This window comes from Meles meles, chromosome 1 (assembly GCF_922984935.1).
Source record: "Meles meles chromosome 1, mMelMel3.1 paternal haplotype, whole genome shotgun sequence".
NCBI lineage: Eukaryota > Metazoa > Chordata > Mammalia > Carnivora > Mustelidae > Meles > Meles meles.
This window is the reverse complement of record NC_060066.1, coordinates 84952090-84971036: the sequence shown is the minus strand read 5'-3', so window position 1 is coordinate 84971036 and position 18947 is coordinate 84952090.

The window sequence follows — 18947 nt, the reverse complement described above, 5'->3', positions numbered from 1 at the left end:
CCATGCCTTTTCCAGAGACTTCCTCGTTCCGGGCACACTGCCACTTTCTTCTTCGGAAGCTGAGTGCACTCTTTCCCAGGAACACCACCACTGCAGTGCACACCAGGATCTCCCAGCGAAACCCAGAGACTCGTGGCACATGTGGCCAACGTTCGGATATCACCAACCCAGCAGCCCACAGCTGCTCCAGGACAGCCCACAGCGGCTCCAGAACTGTGTGGGGAGGCATTTGGATGGCCCCCAGCTGGCTCCAAAGAGCCTTGTGGCTTGGTCTCCGATCACCAGTGTCTTCTGGGCCACTAGGAAGTGCTTGGAACCCCTACGAGGGTACCGTCTCCAACACAAACCAGTGCCTGGCAACAGGAGCTGAAGGGAGGAGGGGTGGGGGAGGTGCACCTGAGTCTCCAAGGCACATCAGTGCCTGCAACCGGAGCTGACAGCAGGTGGGGTAGGGGAGGGGAATCGCTATATTGTACACCTGAAACAAAGACAACCCTATCGATCAATTTCTCGGAAGTACAATTTCAACATTAAAAAAAATATATTTAAAAAGCAAACTAGGTATCCAAAGGAGAAACCTAACAAATATCCAAACACTGAGAAAGTAACCTTCTAGATGATCAAAGATCAAAGATCAAATCTCAATGCATTGAAGTGAAGGAAAATGAACATACAACATATGAAAATGTGTGGGACACAGCACAATCAATGGACAGCACCATGTAGAGCAATCACTGCCTATGTTAGAAAGGAGGAGGAGCATCTGGGAGGCTCAGTCAGTTAGTCCAACTCTTGATTTTGACTCGGGTCATGATGAAACTCGAGGTTGTGAGACTGAACCTGCATTGTGCTGGTGCTGGGCATGGAGGCTGTTTAATAATCACTCTCTCTCTCTCTCTCTCTCTCTCTCTCTGTACCCCTTCCCTGTCTCTCTCTCTCTCTCTCTCTCTCTCTCTCTCTGTCTCAAAACAATAAGCTCTCCACGTCAGAACCTAGAAAAAGATGAGAAAATAAAACTAAGGAAGAAAACCAAAGGAATCCTTCCACCCAGTTTCAAGATCTACAGCTATAGTAATCAAAAATGTGTGGTGTTGGTGAAGGGATAGACAAATGGAACAGTATAAAGATAGATAAGTGGAACAGGATCAAACCCAGAAAGAGACCAACCACCAACATGTCAATGGGATTCTGACAAAGGGGAAAAGCAATTCAATGGAGGAGTGACAGCGTTTTGAAGAAATGGTGCTAGAGCAAGTGGACTTCCAGAGACAAAGAAGAAGAAGGAGGCCCAAGAAGAAGAGGGAGGGGCAGAGAGGAGGAGGAGGTGGAGGTGGAGGACGAGGAGGACGAGGACCACAATCGAAGGCTCATCCTCTGTACAAAACTGAACTCGTGGCGCCTGGGTGACTCAGTCGCTGAGGCAGCCAGCTCTTCATTTCGGCTCTTGTCATGCTCTCAGGGTCCCGGGACAAAATCAGGCTCCAAGCTCACTGGGGAGTCTGCTTAAGGACGCTCTTTTCGCTTCTCCCTCCACCCCACGCCCCACTCATGCGCATGCTCACTCTCTCAAAAAGAAAAAAAAATTTGTTAAATTAACTCAAAATTAATCACCGCCTTCTACGTAAAATGATAAATCTTCTAGGGAAAAAAATGTCCAGAATGGACAGCTAGGTAAAGAATCCTCCGACTGGACATCAAATCATGTTCCGTTCAAGAAGAGTTGATTCATTAGACATGATCCAACAAATCAGAATTGGAAGTCTGTAATGTGTGAAACACCTTGTGAAGAAGACCCAAAAGGGAAGCTACAAACTGGGAGAAAATAGGTGCAAACCACATACCTGATAAAGGACTCCTGTCGGAAGGAGAGAACCTCAAAAGTTGACCCCCAAAGAAGCAAGCCATCCAGTCTGAAAAGAACAAAAACAAAAAAAAATGGGCAAAAGACCGAAACCCTTTACCAAAGAGTATACAGATGGAAATCCCATAAAAAGTTACCATCGGGGCAATTCAAATTCAAACTCCAATGAGCTCTCACTGCACACCTATCAGCATGATGCAAACCAAATGCACCCGAGAGGGAGAGAGAGACCCCACTCCCCAATGCAAGGCAGGATGTGGAACGACTGGATCGCTCCTGCATCGCTGTTGGGAATGGAAGGTGATAGAGCTCCCTCTTGAAAACAGTTCACAGTTCCTTTTCTTTTTCAAGGCCTGGATTTAAATTCCAGGGAACAAGCAGTAGAATATGCTTTTCGGGTGCACAGGAGAGTGACCCAACCCTCCACACAGTTTCTCTGAAAACTAGACTTGCAACCACCCTAGGACCCCAGTCATTGCACTCTTGGCATTTCTCTGCGAGAAATCCAAACTTACGTTTGCTCAAAAACCTGTACAGGAACGGATCTGTGTCCTGATGGAAGCAGTGGGGCTGCCAAGGGGGTAGAAGTGACTGCAGTGGTTGGATATTGACACTGGACAGCCTTGTAAGAGATGTTCTCATCTTGCTTCTTTGAAGGCCCCTTCCCATTCATGGTGGTCCTGGGGACAAGGAGAAAAGGAATGTCAACGATTTCAAGAAGTTGAAAGGATTTCAAGAAGTTGAAACCAAGCATTAGAACACCATCTCTTCTACATGAATTCATTCTCATATTCACCCCCAGTCTCCCAAAGCAGACAGGAGGGGTCTGGTCCAACAGGGGTTGCGGGCAGTGGCCCTTCCACAGGCCATCTCCCCTCCAGCCTAGAAGTCCAACGACCAGGTCCCAGGCTTTCAACTCATCTCATTCTCTAGGGCCTTCTCTAGGGGCCCCAGGGAACTTCTGGGCTCTTTCTCTGCCTTCTAGGAGGCTCTGTGGGGCTGGGTCGAGTGCTCTCAGCCGACTTGGACCACACTGCCAGGTGTCTCCCCCTGCATTTGCCACCCTTCGACACAGGAGGATCAAGTGGGAGGATGTCCTCTCAGAGAGATCCATGGCGATCAGCATAGATGTCCTCTCTCTTCCATTGTTTACCCTCATCTCTCAGGCGTTTCTACCATCTCTTGATTTCCCTGGAATTTCAACCCCAGGAGAGGGGGGGTGGGTCAGAAGCCAAACATTTGGCTTCCCACTCCTGTCTTTCTTGAAGGTTTTCCCCGAACCAATGGGCCTAAAACAACATTCATAACCTGATATGGTTTCTGTGGGCCAGCCATCCAGGTGCAACTAGCCAGGTCCCTGTGGCTCAGGATCTCTCACAAGGCTGCAGTCCAGAGGGCCTCTGGATCTTCAGTCATCTGCGGGCTTGTTGGGGGTAAGTCTGCTTTTGAGCTCACTCAGCTGGCTGTGAGCAGCCAGAGGCCCTCCATTGCTGGAAGCAAGAAATAGTCATTCCTTGCCCCATGGGCCTCTCCAGCATAAAGCTCCCAAGGAGCAGCTGGCTTCCCTGGGAACAGATGCGGGAGGGAGGGACGGAGGGCGGGCAAGCCCAAGAGGAGACCAGTCTCTTTGTAAACTCACCTCCGAAGGGACATCCTATCACTTTGGCCACATTCTGTCCTTTACAAGGGAGTCAGTAGTTCTGACTCGAATCAAGAGGTGGAGTATGGAACACAAAACGATGTGTACCCAAGATGGGAATCGTTGGAGACCCTTAAAGGCTGCCCTCCCTACTTGGCTGGGACTTGACCTCAGCTAGCCACCACTATAATCTCTGCATCCTTATATTATTATATATTATGTTAGATTATATTACATGCACTATTATCTTTGCATAGAATCATCACATCCTAGGACGTGAACGAGGGGAACAATTTACCAAGCCCTTCTGGGATCCTTCAGCAGCTTGCCTAGAAGTTCCTTGCCCAACAGTGCCTGTCAGTTCAGTGTCTGGCTCCTGATTTCGGTTCAGGGCTGATCACGTGATCTGGGAAATCCAGACCAGCGTCTGGTTCAGCACTTGAGTCCGAAGCCTGTCGAGGAATCTCTCTAACTCGGCCCCTCCCCCGCCTGCATGTGTGTGCGTTCCTTTGTGTGTGTGTGTGTGTATGTGTGCGCCGTCACCCTTTCTGTCTCACCAAGGAAGAAGAAGAAGAAGAAGAAGAAGAAGAAGAAGAAGAAGAAGACGAAGAAGAAGAAGAAGAAGAAGAAGAAGAAGAACAGTACTAGGCATAGTAGTAGAAGTTATTGGCACAGCAGGTGATCATTAGACAACCCTGGTTTGGAACGGGAGCTCTGAAATTCACTAGCTGTGTGATCTTGGGGCAAGTTGTTTCCCCTGTCTGAACCTCAGTCAGACATGACACACTGGGTTATTGGGACGATTAAGGGATCGATACAAGACACTTCAAACCGTCCCTTGCTTGGCATAGAATCCCTTAATCAAATCCATTCTCAGTAGCAGGAGTCTCAGCCATTGGATATTTTTATTTTTATTTGTGTTACGCTGAACACTGAAAAATATTCTCTCACACTCATACGGCTCCAGGGAATATGGAGCATCAGGCTAAAGGATGGGGTGGATCTCAAGTCAAAGGAGCCATGGGTATGGCTGAAGGGGTAAGCACAGGAGCTTTTGTGCTCTGGTTGTGAGTGTTGGTGGCTGCTGGGCAAGGGAATCAGACCTGCAGGGGACCCGAGAACTTGGAATCTGGCCAGTGCACCCTTGCTCCCTTCTTGGGCTTCCTGGGTTTCAGGGGAGCCTTTGGCCCTTGAGGGTACTTGGAGGCTGTGCCCGGAACAGCAGGAGCAGGAGCAGGAGGCCCCCCGGAGACAGGCTGGACCTTGGGCCCAGAGTTGGCCAGCTTCTGCCTGAGGCAATGGTTTTGGGCCTGGAGCCTTTGGAACTCCCTCTCTGCCCACAGGACAGCCTTCTGGCTCTCCTCACTCCTCTTCTCCACCACGAGGCGCTCCCGCTCATGCAAGGAGGCGATTTGCTGCCATTCTCGGTGCAGGTCGGCGGCCATGTTCCTATAGAGGCCCAAGTGCCAGTGGGCAGCATCCGCCTTCCTGCGCACCTTGGCAAGCTCGTTCTTCACTTGCAGGCAGCGTGCCTTCTCCTCCATCATCTTCCTCTCCAGGTGTCTGAGGTGCTCTTCGCACAGCTTCGGCTCTGCCTCAAGCTTCAGGCGCAACTTCGGAATCTCACCGTCCAGGAGGGTGTTCCGAAGGTGAACAGGTCCTTGCTCAGCTTGGTGGCTTGTTGGGTTTCTTGGGAGCTCTTCATTCCTCTGACGTGCCTTCTTCAGTGCCCTGGACGGCTTGAATTGGTTCACGGGGCTCCCGCCTGAGGGCACGTGGTCAGGGGAGGAGGAGCCAGTCTCCACCTGCCTCCTTGAGCCCCCACCTTCCAGATGATCTCCAAGCAGCTCTAGCACATGCATCCCCTTCAGGAGGATCTGGCTGAGGGTGTGCTGTTGGCTCTGGCCCTCAGCGCTGGCCTGCCGCCGCACTCCTCCTTCAGGAAGCTCTGGCCTGCCTGCCTGCCCTGCCTCGTCCTGCACTCTCTGTCCACAGCTGCCAATCTCCTGAACCAGCGGGTCTGCACTTGCCTGCAGATCACGGCTGTCCTTGAAGCCTTCTGGCGTTTTCCTCACCAGGGCTTCTCCATCTTCCTGGGCTGCTCCACAGATGGGATTTTCATGAGGCAGCTGCTGAGGGCTCTTCAACAGCCTTTGCCGAACTCCCTTCCGCAGTTGCGTGGTGTTTCCCACTGACCAATACCCGGCATCTTGATTCAGGGCAGCCAGAGCAAGAAGCTGGAACGGGAGAGGACTGGCCTTCGGCTCGGATGATGCGACAGCTCCACGGGCTTGTGCGTCCGGTTCGGTCTTCTCCATGCCTTTTCCAGAGACTTCCTCGTTCCGGGCACACTGCCACTTTCTTCTTCGGAAGCTGAGTGCACTCTTTCCCAGGAACACCACCACTGCAGTGCACACCAGGATCTCCCAGCGAAACCCAGAGACTCGTGGCACATGTGGCCAACGTTCGGATATCACCAACCCAGCAGCCCACAGCTGCTCCAGGACAGCCCACAGCGGCTCCAGAACTGTGTGGGGAGGCATTTGGATGGCCCCCAGCTGGCTCCAAAGAGCCTTGTGGCTTGGTCTCCGATCACCAGTGTCTTCTGGGCCACTAGGAAGTGCTTGGAACCCCTACGAGGGTTCCGTCTCCAACGCAAACCAGTGCCTGGCAACAGGAGCTGAAGGGAGGAGGGGTGGGGGAGGTGCACCTGAGTCTCCAAGGCACATCATTGCCTGCAACCGGAGCTGACAGCAGGTGGGGTAGGGGAGGGGAATCGCTCTATTGTACACCTGAAACAAAGACAACCCTATCGATCAATTTCTCGGAAGTACAATTTCAACATTAAAAAAAATATATTTAAAAAGCAAACTAGGTATCCAAAGGAGAAATCTAACAAATATCCAAACACTGAGAAAGTAACCTTCTAGATGATCAAAGATCAAAGATCAAATCTCAATGCATTGAAGTGAAGGAAAATGAACATACAACATATGAAAATGTGTGGGACACAGCACAATCAATGGACAGCACCATGTAGAGCAATCACTGCCTATGTTAGAAAGGAGGAGGAGCATCTGGGAGGCTCAGTCAGTTAGTCCAACTCTTGATTTTGACTCGGGTCATGATGAAACTCGAGGTTGTGAGACTGAACCTGCATTGTGCTGGTGCTGGGCATGGAGGCTGTTTAATAATCTCTCTCTCTCTCTCTCTCTCTCTCTCTCTCTCTGTACCCCTTCCCTGTCTCTCTCTCTCTCTCTCTCTCTCTCTGTCTCAAAACAATAAGCTCTCCACGTCAGAACCTAGAAAAAGATGAGAAAATAAAACTAAAGAAGAAAACCAAAGGAATCCTTCCACCCAGTTTCAAGATCTACAGCTATAGTAATCAAAAATGTGTGGTGTTGGTGAAGGGATAGACAAATGGAACAGTATAAAGATAGATAAGTGGAACAGGATCAAACCCAGAAAGAGACCAACCACCAACATGTCAATGGGATTCTGACAAAGGGGAAAAGCAATTCAATGGAGGAGTGACAGCGTTTTGAAGAAATGGTGCTAGAGCAAGTGGACTTCCAGAGACAAAGAAGAAGAAGGAGGCCCAAGAAGAAGAGGGAGGGGCAGAGAGGAGGAGGAGGTGGAGGTGGAGGACGAGGAGGACGAGGACCACAATCGAAGGCTCATCCTCTGTACAAAACTGAACTCGTGGCGCCTGGGTGACTCAGTCGCTGAGGCAGCCAGCTCTTCATTTCGGCTCTTGTCATGCTCTCAGGGTCCCGGGACAAAATCAGGCTCCAAGCTCACTGGGGAGTCTGCTTAAGGACGCTCTTTTCGCTTCTCCCTCCACCCCACGCCCCACTCATGCGCATGCTCACTCTCTCAAAAAGAAAAAAAAATTTGTTAAATTAACTCAAAATTAATCACCGCCTTCTACGTAAAATGATAAATCTTCTAGGGAAAAAAATGTCCAGAATGGACAGCTAGGTAAAGAATCCTCCGACTGGACATCAAATCATGTTCCGTTCAAGAAGAGTTGATTCATTAGACATGATCCAACAAATCAGAATTGGAAGTCTGTAATGTGTGAAACACCTTGTGAAGAAGACCCAAAAGGGAAGCTACAAACTGGGAGAAAATAGGTGCAAACCACATACCTGATAAAGGACTCCTGTCGGAAGGAGAGAACCTCAAAAGTTGACCCCCAAAGAAGCAAGCCATCCAGTCTGAAAAGAACAAAAACAAAAAAAAATGGGCAAAAGACCGAAACCCTTTACCAAAGAGTATACAGATGGAAATCCCATAAAAAGTTACCATCGGGGCAATTCAAATTCAAACTCCAATGAGCTCTCACTGCACACCTATCAGCATGATGCAAACCAAATGCACCCGAGAGGGAGAGAGAGACCCCACTCCCCAATGCAAGGCAGGATGTGGAACGACTGGATCGCTCCTGCATCGCTGTTGGGAATGGAAGGTGATAGAGCTCCCTCTTGAAAACAGTTCACAGTTCCTTTTCTTTTTCAAGGCCTGGATTTAAATTCCAGGGAACAAGCAGTAGAATATGCTTTTCGGGTGCACAGGAGAGTGACCCAACCCTCCACACAGTTTCTCTGAAAACTAGACTTGCAACCACCCTAGGACCCCAGTCATTGCACTCTTGGCATTTCTCTGCGAGAAATCCAAACTTACGTTTGCTCAAAAACCTGTACAGGAACGGATCTGTGTCCTGATGGAAGCAGTGGGGCTGCCAAGGGGGTAGAAGTGACTGCAGTGGTTGGATATTGACACTGGACAGCCTTGTAAGAGATGTTCTCATCTTGCTTCTTTGAAGGCCCCTTCCCATTCATGGTGGTCCTGGGGACAAGGAGAAAAGGAATGTCAACGAGTTCAAGAAGTTGAAAGGATTTCAAGAAGTTGAAACCAAGCATTAGAACACCATCTCTTCTACATGAATTCATTCTCATATTCACCCCCAGTCTCCCAAAGCAGACAGGAGGGGTCTGGTCCAACAGGGGTTGCGGGCAGTGGCCCTTCCACAGGCCATCTCCCCTCCAGCCTAGAAGTCCAACGACCAGGTCCCAGGCTTTCAACTCATCTCATTCTCTAGGGGCCTTCTCTAGGGGCCCCAGGGAACTTCTGGGCTCTTTCTCTGCCTTCTAGGAGGCTCTGTGGGGCTGGGTCGAGTGCTCTCAGCCGACTTGGACCACACTGCCAGGTGTCTCCCCCTGCATTTGCCACCCTTCGACACAGGAGGATCAAGTGGGAGGATGTCCTCTCAGAGAGATCCATGGCGATCAGCATAGATGTCCTCTCTCTTCCATTGTTTACCCTCATCTCTCAGGCGTTTCTACCATCTCTTGATTTCCCTGGAATTTCAACCCCAGGAGAGGGGGGGTGGGTCAGAAGCCAAACATTTGGCTTCCCACTCCTGTCTTTCTTGAAGGTTTTCCCCGAACCAATGGGCCTAAAACAACATTCATAACCTGATATGGTTTCTGTGGGCCAGCCATCCAGGTGCAACTAGCCAGGTCCCTGTGGCTCAGGATCTCTCACAAGGCTGCAGTCCAGAGGGCCTCTGGATCTTCAGTCATCTGCGGGCTTGTTGGGGGTAAGTCTGCTTTTGAGCTCACTCAGCTGGCTGTGAGCAGCCAGAGGCCCTCCATTGCTGGAAGCAAGAAATAGTCATTCCTTGCCCCATGGGCCTCTCCAGCATAAAGCTCCCAAGGAGCAGCTGGCTTCCCTGGGAACAGATGCGGGAGGGAGGGACGGAGGGCGGGCAAGCCCAAGAGGAGACCAGTCTCTTTGTAAACTCACCTCCGAAGGGACATCCTATCACTTTGGCCACATTTTGTCCTTTACAAGGGAGTCAGTAGTTCTGACTCGAATCAAGAGGTGGAGTATGGAACACAAAACGATGTGTACCCAAGATGGGAATCGTTGGAGACCCTTAAAGGCTGCCCTCCCTACTTGGCTGGGACTTGACCTCAGCTAGCCACCACTATAATCTCTGCATCCTTATATTATTATATATTATGTTAGATTATATTACATGCACTATTATCTTTGCATAGAATCATCACATCCTAGGACGTGAACGAGGGGAACAATTTACCAAGCCCTTCTGGGATCCTTCAGCAGCTTGCCTAGAAGTTCCTTGCCCAAGGGTGCCTGTCAGTTCAGTGTCTGGCTCCTGATTTCGGTTCAGGGCTGATCACGTGATCTGGGAAATCCAGACCAGCGTCTGGTTCAGCACTTGAGTCCCAAGCCTGTCGAGGAATCTCTCTAACTCGGCCCCTCCCCCGCCTGCATGTGTGTGCGTTCCTTTGTGTGTGTGTGTGTGTATGTGTGCGCCGTCACCCTTTCTGTCTCGAAGAAGAAGAAGAAGAAGAAGAAGAAGAAGAAGAAGAAGAAGAAGAAGAAGAAGAAGAAGAAGAAGAAGAAGAAGAAGAACAGTAGTAGGCATAGTAGTAGAAGTTATTGGCACAGCAGGTGATCATTAGACAACCCTGGTTTGGAACGGGAGCTCTGAAATTCACTAGCTGTGTGATCTTGGGGCAAGTTGTTTCCCCTGTCTGAACCTCAGTCAGACATGACACACTGGGTTATTGGGACGATTAAGGGATCGATACAAGACACTTCAAACCGTCCCTTGCTTGGCATAGAATCCCTTAATCAAATCCATTCTCAGTAGCAGGAGTCTCAGCCATTGGATATTTTTATTTTTATTTGTGTTACGCTGAACACTGAAAAATATTCTCTCACACTCATACGGCTCCAGGGAATATGGAGCATCAGGCTAAAGGATGGGGTGGATCTCAAGTCAAAGGAGCCATGGGTATGGCTGAAGGGGTAAGCACAGGAGCTTTTGTGCTCTGGTTGTGAGTGTTGGTGGCTGCTGGGCAAGGGAATCAGACCTGCAGGGGACCCGAGAACTTGGAATCTGGCCAGTGCACCCTTGCTCCCTTCTTGGGCTTCCTGGGTTTCATGGGAGCCTTTGGCCCTTGAGGGTACTTGGAGGCTGTGCCCGGAACAGCAGGAGCAGGAGCAGGAGGCCCCCCGGAGACAGGCTGGACCTTGGGCCCAGAGTTGGCCAGCTTCTGCCTGAGGCAATGGTTTTGGGCCTGGAGCCTTTGGAACTCCCTCTCTGCCCACAGGACAGCCTTCTGGCTCTCCTCACTCCTCTTCTCCACCACGAGGCGCTCCCGCTCATGCAAGGAGGCGATTTGCTGCCATTCTCGGTGCAGGTCGGCGGCCATGTTCCTATAGAGGCCCAAGTGCCAGTGGGCAGCATCCGCCTTCCTGCGCACCTTGGCAAGCTCGTTCTTCACTTGCAGGCAGCGTGCCTTCTCCTCCATCATCTTCCTCTCCAGGTGTCTGAGGTGCTCTTCGCACAGCTTCGGCTCTGCCTCAAGCTTCAGGCGCAACTTCGGAATCTCACCGTCCAGGAGGGTGTTCCGAAGGTGAACAGGTCCTTGCTCAGCTTGGTGGCTTGTTGGGTTTCTTGGGAGCTCTTCATTCCTCTGACGTGCCTTCTTCAGTGCCCTGGACGGCTTGAATTGGTTCACGGGGCTCCCGCCTGAGGGCACGTGGTCAGGGGAGGAGGAGCCAGTCTCCACCTGCCTCCTTGAGCCCCCACCTTCCAGATGATCTCCAAGCAGCTCTAGCACATGCATCCCCTTCAGGAGGATCTGGCTGAGGGTGTGCTGTTGGCTCTGGCCCTCAGCGCTGGCCTGCCGCCGCACTCCTCCTTCAGGAAGCTCTGGCCTGCCTGCCTGCCCTGCCTCGTCCTGCACTCTCTGTCCACAGCTGCCAATCTCCTGAACCAGCGGGTCTGCACTTGCCTGCAGATCACGGCTGTCCTTGAAGCCTTCTGGCGTTTTCCTCACCAGGGCTTCTCCATCTTCCTGGGCTGCTCCACAGATGGGATTTTCATGAGGCAGCTGCTGAGGGCTCTTCAACAGCCTTTGCCGAACTCCCTTCCGCAGTTGCGTGGTGTTTCCCACTGACCAATACCCGGCATCTTGATTCAGGGCAGCCAGAGCAAGAAGCTGGAACGGGAGAGGACTGGCCTTCGGCTCGGATGATGCGACAGCTCCACGGGCTTGTGCGTCCGGTTCGGTCTTCTCCATGCCTTTTCCAGAGACTTCCTCGTTCCGGGCACACTGCCACTTTCTTCTTCGGAAGCTGAGTGCACTCTTTCCCAGGAACACCACCACTGCAGTGCACACCAGGATCTCCCAGCGAAACCCAGAGACTCGTGGCACATGTGGCCAACGTTCGGATATCACCAACCCAGCAGCCCACAGCTGCTCCAGGACAGCCCACAGCGGCTCCAGAACTGTGTGGGGAGGCATTTGGATGGCCCCCAGCTGGCTCCAAAGAGCCTTGTGGCTTGGTCTCCGATCACCAGTGTCTTCTGGGCTACTAGGAAGTGCTTGGAACCCCTACGAGGGTACCGTCTCCAACACAAACCAGTGCCTGGCAACAGGAGCTGAAGGGAGGAGGGGTGGGGGAGGTGCACCTGAGTCTCCAAGGCACATCAGTGCCTGCAACCGGAGCTGACAGCAGGTGGGGTAGGGGAGGGGAATCGCTATATTGTACACCTGAAACAAAGACAACCCTATCGATCAATTTCTCGGAAGTACAATTTCAACATTAAAAAAAATATATTTAAAAAGCAAACTAGGTATCCAAAGGAGAAACCTAACAAATATCCAAACACTGAGAAAGTAACCTTCTAGATGATCAAAGATCAAAGATCAAATCTCAATGCATTGAAGTGAAGGAAAATGAACATACAACATATGAAAATGTGTGGGACACAGCACAATCAATGGACAGCACCATGTAGAGCAATCACTGCCTATGTTAGAAAGGAGGAGGAGCATCTGGGAGGCTCAGTCAGTTAGTCCAACTCTTGATTTTGACTCGGGTCATGATGAAACTCGAGGTTGTAAGACTGAACCTGCAGTGTGCTGGTGCTGGGCATGGAGGCTGTTTAATAATCACTCTCTCTCTCTCTCTCTCTCTCTCTCTCTGTACCCCTTCCCTGTCTCTCTCTCTCTCTCTCCCTCTCTCTCTCTCTCTGTCTCAAAACAATAAGCTCTCCACGTCAGAACCTAGAAAAAGATGAGAAAATAAAACTAAAGAAGAAAACCAAAGGAATCCTTCCACCCAGTTTCAAGATCTACAGCTATAGTAATCAAAAATGTGTGGTGTTGGTGAAGGGATAGACAAATGGAACAGTATAAAGATAGATAAGTGGAACAGGATCAAACCCAGAAAGAGACCAACCACCAACATGTCAATGGGATTCTGACAAAGGGGAAAAGCAATTCAATGGAGGAGTGACAGCGTTTTGAAGAAATGGTGCTAGAGCAAGTGGACTTCCAGAGACAAAGAAGAAGAAGGAGGCCCAAGAAGAAGAGGGAGGGGCAGAGAGGAGGAGGAGGTGGAGGTGGAGGACGAGGAGGACGAGGACCACAATCGAAGGCTCATCCTCTGTACAAAACTGAACTCGTGGCGCCTGGGTGACTCAGTCGCTGAGGCAGCCAGCTCTTCATTTCGGCTCTTGTCATGCTCTCAGGGTCCCGGGACAAAATCAGGCTCCAAGCTCACTGGGGAGTCTGCTTAAGGACGCTCTTTTCGCTTCTCCCTCCACCCCACGCCCCACTCATGCGCATGCTCACTCTCTCAAAAAGAAAAAAAAATTTGTTAAATTAACTCAAAATTAATCACCGCCTTCTACGTAAAATGATAAATCTTCTAGGGAAAAAAATGTCCAGAATGGACAGCTAGGTAAAGAATCCTCCGACTGGACATCAAATCATGTTCCGTTCAAGAAGAGTTGATTCATTAGACATGATCCAACAAATCAGAATTGGAAGTCTGTAATGTGTGAAACACCTTGTGAAGAAGACCCAAATGGGAAGCTACAAACTGGGAGAAAATAGGTGCAAACCACATACCTGATAAAGGACTCCTGTCGGAAGGAGAGAACCTCAAAAGTTGACCCCCAAAGAAGCAAGCCATCCAGTCTGAAAAGAACAAAAACAAAAAAAAATGGGCAAAAGACCGAAACCCTTTACCAAAGAGTATACAGATGGAAATCCCATAAAAAGTTACCATCGGGGCAATTCAAATTCAAACTCCAATGAGCTCTCACTGCACACCTATCAGCATGATGCAAACCAAATGCACCCGAGAGGGAGAGAGAGACCCCACTCCCCAATGCAAGGCAGGATGTGGAACGACTGGATCGCTCCTGCATCGCTGTTGGGAATGGAAGGTGATAGAGCTCCCTCTTGAAAACAGTTCACAGTTCCTTTTCTTTTTCAAGGCCTGGATTTAAATTCCAGGGAACAAGCAGTAGAATATGCTTTTCGGGTGCACAGGAGAGTGACCCAACCCTCCACACAGTTTCTCTGAAAACTAGACTTGCAACCACCCTAGGACCCCAGTCATTGCACTCTTGGCATTTCTCTGCGAGAAATCCAAACTTACGTTTGCTCAAAAACCTGTACAGGAACGGATCTGTGTCCTGATGGAAGCAGTGGGGCTGCCAAGGGGGTAGAAGTGACTGCAGTGGTTGGATATTGACACTGGACAGCCTTGTAAGAGATGTTCTCATCTTGCTTCTTTGAAGGCCCCTTCCCATTCATGGTGGTCCTGGGGACAAGGAGAAAAGGAATGTCAACGATTTCAAGAAGTTGAAAGGATTTCAAGAAGTTGAAACCAAGCATTAGAACACCATCTCTTCTACATGAATTCATTCTCATATTCACCCCCAGTCTCCCAAAGCAGACAGGAGGGGTCTGGTCCAACAGGGGTTGCGGGCAGTGGCCCTTCCACAGGCCATCTCCCCTCCAGCCTAGAAGTCCAACGACCAGGTCCCAGGCTTTCAACTCATCTCATTCTCTAGGGCCTTCTCTAGGGGCCCCAGGGAACTTCTGGGCTCTTTCTCTGCCTTCTAGGAGGCTCTGTGGGGCTGGGTCGAGTGCTCTCAGCCGACTTGGACCACACTGCCAGGTGTCTCCCCCTGCATTTGCCACCCTTCGACACAGGAGGATCAAGTGGGAGGATGTCCTCTCAGAGAGATCCATGGCGATCAGCATAGATGTCCTCTCTCTTCCATTGTTTACCCTCATCTCTCAGGCGTTTCTACCATCTCTTGATTTCCCTGGAATTTCAACCCCAGGAGAGGGGGGGTGGGTCAGAAGCCAAACATTTGGCTTCCCACTCCTGTCTTTCTTGAAGGTTTTCCCCGAACCAATGGGCCTAAAACAACATTCATAACCTGATATGGTTTCTGTGGGCCAGCCATCCAGGTGCAACTAGCCAGGTCCCTGTGGCTCAGGATCTCTCACAAGGCTGCAGTCCAGAGGGCCTCTGGATCTTCAGTCATCTGCGGGCTTGTTGGGGGTAAGTCTGCTTTTGAGCTCACTCAGCTGGCTGTGAGCAGCCAGAGGCCCTCCATTGCTGGAAGCAAGAAATAGTCATTCCTTGCCCCATGGGCCTCTCCAGCATAAAGCTCCCAAGGAGCAGCTGGCTTCCCTGGGAACAGATGCGGGAGGGAGGGACGGAGGGCGGGCAAGCCCAAGAGGAGACCAGTCTCTTTGTAAACTCACCTCCGAAGGGACATCCTATCACTTTGGCCACATTCTGTCCTTTACAAGGGAGTCAGTAGTTCTGACTCGAATCAAGAGGTGGAGTATGGAACACAAAACGATGTGTACCCAAGATGGGAATCGTTGGAGACCCTTAAAGGCTGCCCTCCCTACTTGGCTGGGACTTGACCTCAGCTAGCCACCACTATAATCTCTGCATCCTTATATTATTATATATTATGTTAGATTATATTACATGCACTATTATCTTTGCATAGAATCATCACATCCTAGGACGTGAACGAGGGGAACAATTTACCAAGCCCTTCTGGGATCCTTCAGCAGCTTGCCTAGAAGTTCCTTGCCCAACAGTGCCTGTCAGTTCAGTGTCTGGCTCCTGATTTCGGTTCAGGGCTGATCACGTGATCTGGGAAATCCAGACCAGCGTCTGGTTCAGCACTTGAGTCCGAAGCCTGTCGAGGAATCTCTCTAACTCGGCCCCTCCCCCGCCTGCATGTGTGTGCGTTCCTTTGTGTGTGTGTGTGTGTATGTGTGCGCCGTCACCCTTTCTGTCTCACCAAGGAAGAAGAAGAAGAAGAAGAAGAAGAAGAAGAAGAAGAAGAAGAAGAAGAAGAAGAAGAAGAAGAAGAAGAAGAAGAACAGTACTAGGCATAGTAGTAGAAGTTATTGGCACAGCAGGTGATCATTAGACAACCCTGGTTTGGAACGGGAGCTCTGAAATTCACTAGCTGTGTGATCTTGGGGCAAGTTGTTTCCCCTGTCTGAACCTCAGTCAGACATGACACACTGGGTTATTGGGACGATTAAGGGATCGATACAAGACACTTCAAACCGTCCCTTGCTTGGCATAGAATCCCTTAATCAAATCCATTCTCAGTAGCAGGAGTCTCAGCCATTGGATATTTTTATTTTTATTTGTGTTACGCTGAACACTGAAAAATATTCTCTCACACTCATACGGCTCCAGGGAATATGGAGCATCAGGCTAAAGGATGGGGTGGATCTCAAGTCAAAGGAGCCATGGGTATGGCTGAAGGGGTAAGCACAGGAGCTTTTGTGCTCTGGTTGTGAGTGTTGGTGGCTGCTGGGCAAGGGAATCAGACCTGCAGGGGACCCGAGAACTTGGAATCTGGCCAGTGCACCCTTGCTCCCTTCTTGGGCTTCCTGGGTTTCAGGGGAGCCTTTGGCCCTTGAGGGTACTTGGAGGCTGTGCCCGGAACAGCAGGAGCAGGAGCAGGAGGCCCCCCGGAGACAGGCTGGACCTTGGGCCCAGAGTTGGCCAGCTTCTGCCTGAGGCAATGGTTTTGGGCCTGGAGCCTTTGGAACTCCCTCTCTGCCCACAGGACAGCCTTCTGGCTCTCCTCACTCCTCTTCTCCACCACGAGGCGCTCCCGCTCATGCAAGGAGGCGATTTGCTGCCATTCTCGGTGCAGGTCGGCGGCCATGTTCCTATAGAGGCCCAAGTGCCAGTGGGCAGCATCCGCCTTCCTGCGCACCTTGGCAAGCTCGTTCTTCACTTGCAGGCAGCGTGCCTTCTCCTCCATCATCTTCCTCTCCAGGTGTCTGAGGTGCTCTTCGCACAGCTTCGGCTCTGCCTCAAGCTTCAGGCGCAACTTCGGAATCTCACCGTCCAGGAGGGTGTTCCGAAGGTGAACAGGTCCTTGCTCAGCTTGGTGGCTTGTTGGGTTTCTTGGGAGCTCTTCATTCCTCTGACGTGCCTTCTTCAGTGCCCTGGACGGCTTGAATTGGTTCACGGGGCTCCCGCCTGAGGGCACGTGGTCAGGGGAGGAGGAGCCAGTCTCCACCTGCCTCCTTGAGCCCCCACCTTCCAGATGATCTCCAAGCAGCTCTAGCACATGCATCCCCTTCAGGAGGATCTGGCTGAGGGTGTGCTGTTGGCTCTGGCCCTCAGCGCTGGCCTGCCGCCGCACTCCTCCTTCAGGAAGCTCTGGCCTGCCTGCCTGCCCTGCCTCGTCCTGCACTCTCTGTCCACAGCTGCCAATCTCCTGAACCAGCGGGTCTGCACTTGCCTGCAGATCACGGCTGTCCTTGAAGCCTTCTGGCGTTTTCCTCACCAGGGCTTCTCCATCTTCCTGGGCTGCTCCACAGATGGGATTTTCATGAGGCAGCTGCTGAGGGCTCTTCAACAGCCTTTGCCGAACTCCCTTCCGCAGTTGCGTGGTGTTTCCCACTGACCAATACCCGGCATCTTGATTCAGGGCAGCCAGAGCAAGAAGCTGGAACGGGAGAGGACTGGCCTTCGGCTCGGATGATGCGACAGCTCCACGGGCTTGTGCGTCCGGTTCGGTCTTCTCCATGCCTTTTCCAGAGACTTCCTCGTTCCGGGCACACTGCCACTTTCTTCTTCGGAAGCTGAGTGCACTCTTTCCCAGGAACACCACCACTGCAGTGCACACCAGGATCTCCCAGCGAAACCCAGAGACTCGTGGCACATGTGGCCAACGTTCGGATATCACCAACCCAGCAGCCCACAGCTGCTCCAGGACAGCCCACAGCGGCTCCAGAACTGTGTGGGGAGGCATTTGGATGGCCCCCAGCTGGCTCCAAAGAGCCTTGTGGCTTGGTCTCCGATCACCAGTGTCTTCTGGGCCACTAGGAAGTGCTTGGAACCCCTACGAGGGTTCCGTCTCCAACGCAAACCAGTGCCTGGCAACAGGAGCTGAAGGGAGGAGGGGTGGGGGAGGTGCACCTGAGTCTCCAAGGCACATCATTGCCTGCAACCGGAGCTGACAGCAGGTGGGGTAGGGGAGGGGAATCGCTCTATTGTACACCTGAAACAAAGACAACCCTATCGATCAATTTCTCGGAAGTACAATTTCAACATTAAAAAAAAATATATTTAAAAAGCAAACTAGGTATCCAAAGGAGAAATCTAACAAATATCCAAACACTGAGAAAGTAACCTTCTAGATGATCAAAGATCAAAGATCAAATCTCAATGCATTGAAGTGAAGGAAAATGAACATACAACATATGAAAATGTGTGGGACACAGCACAATCAATGGACAGCACCATGTAGAGCAATCACTGCCTATGTTAGAAAGGAGGAGGAGCATCTGGGAGGCTCAGTCAGTTAGTCCAACTCTTGATTTTGACTCGGGTCATGATGAAACTCGAGGTTGTGAGACTGAACCTGCATTGTGCTGGTGCTGGGCATGGAGGCTGTTTAATAATCTCTCTCTCTCTCTCTCTCTCTCTCTCTCTCTCTCTCTCTGTACCCCTTCCCTGTCTCTCTCTCTCTCTCTCTCTCTCTCTGTCTCAAAACAATAAGCTCTCCACGTCAGAACCTAGAAAAAGATGAGAAAATAAAACTAAAGAAGAAAACCAAAGGAATCCTTCCACCCAGTTTCAAGATCTACAGCTATAGTAATCAAAAATGTGTGGTGTTGGTGAAGGGATAGACAAATGGAACAGTATAAAGATAGATAAGTGGAACAGGATCAAACCCAGAAAGAGACCAACCACCAACATGTCAATGGGATTCTGACAAAGGGGAAAAGCAATTCAATGGAGGAGTGACAGCGTTTTGAAGAAATGGTGCTAGAGCAAGTGGACTTCCAGAGACAAAGAAGAAGAAGGAGGCCCAAGAAGAAGAGGGAGGGGCAGAGAGGAGGAGGAGGTGGAGGTGGAGGACGAGGAGGACGAGGACCACAATCGAAGGCTCATCCTCTGTACAAAACTGAACTCGTGGCGCCTGGGTGACTCAGTCGCTGAGGCAGCCAGCTCTTCATTTCGGCTCTTGTCATGCTCTCAGGGTCCCGGGACAAAATCAGGCTCCAAGCTCACTGGGGAGTCTGCTTA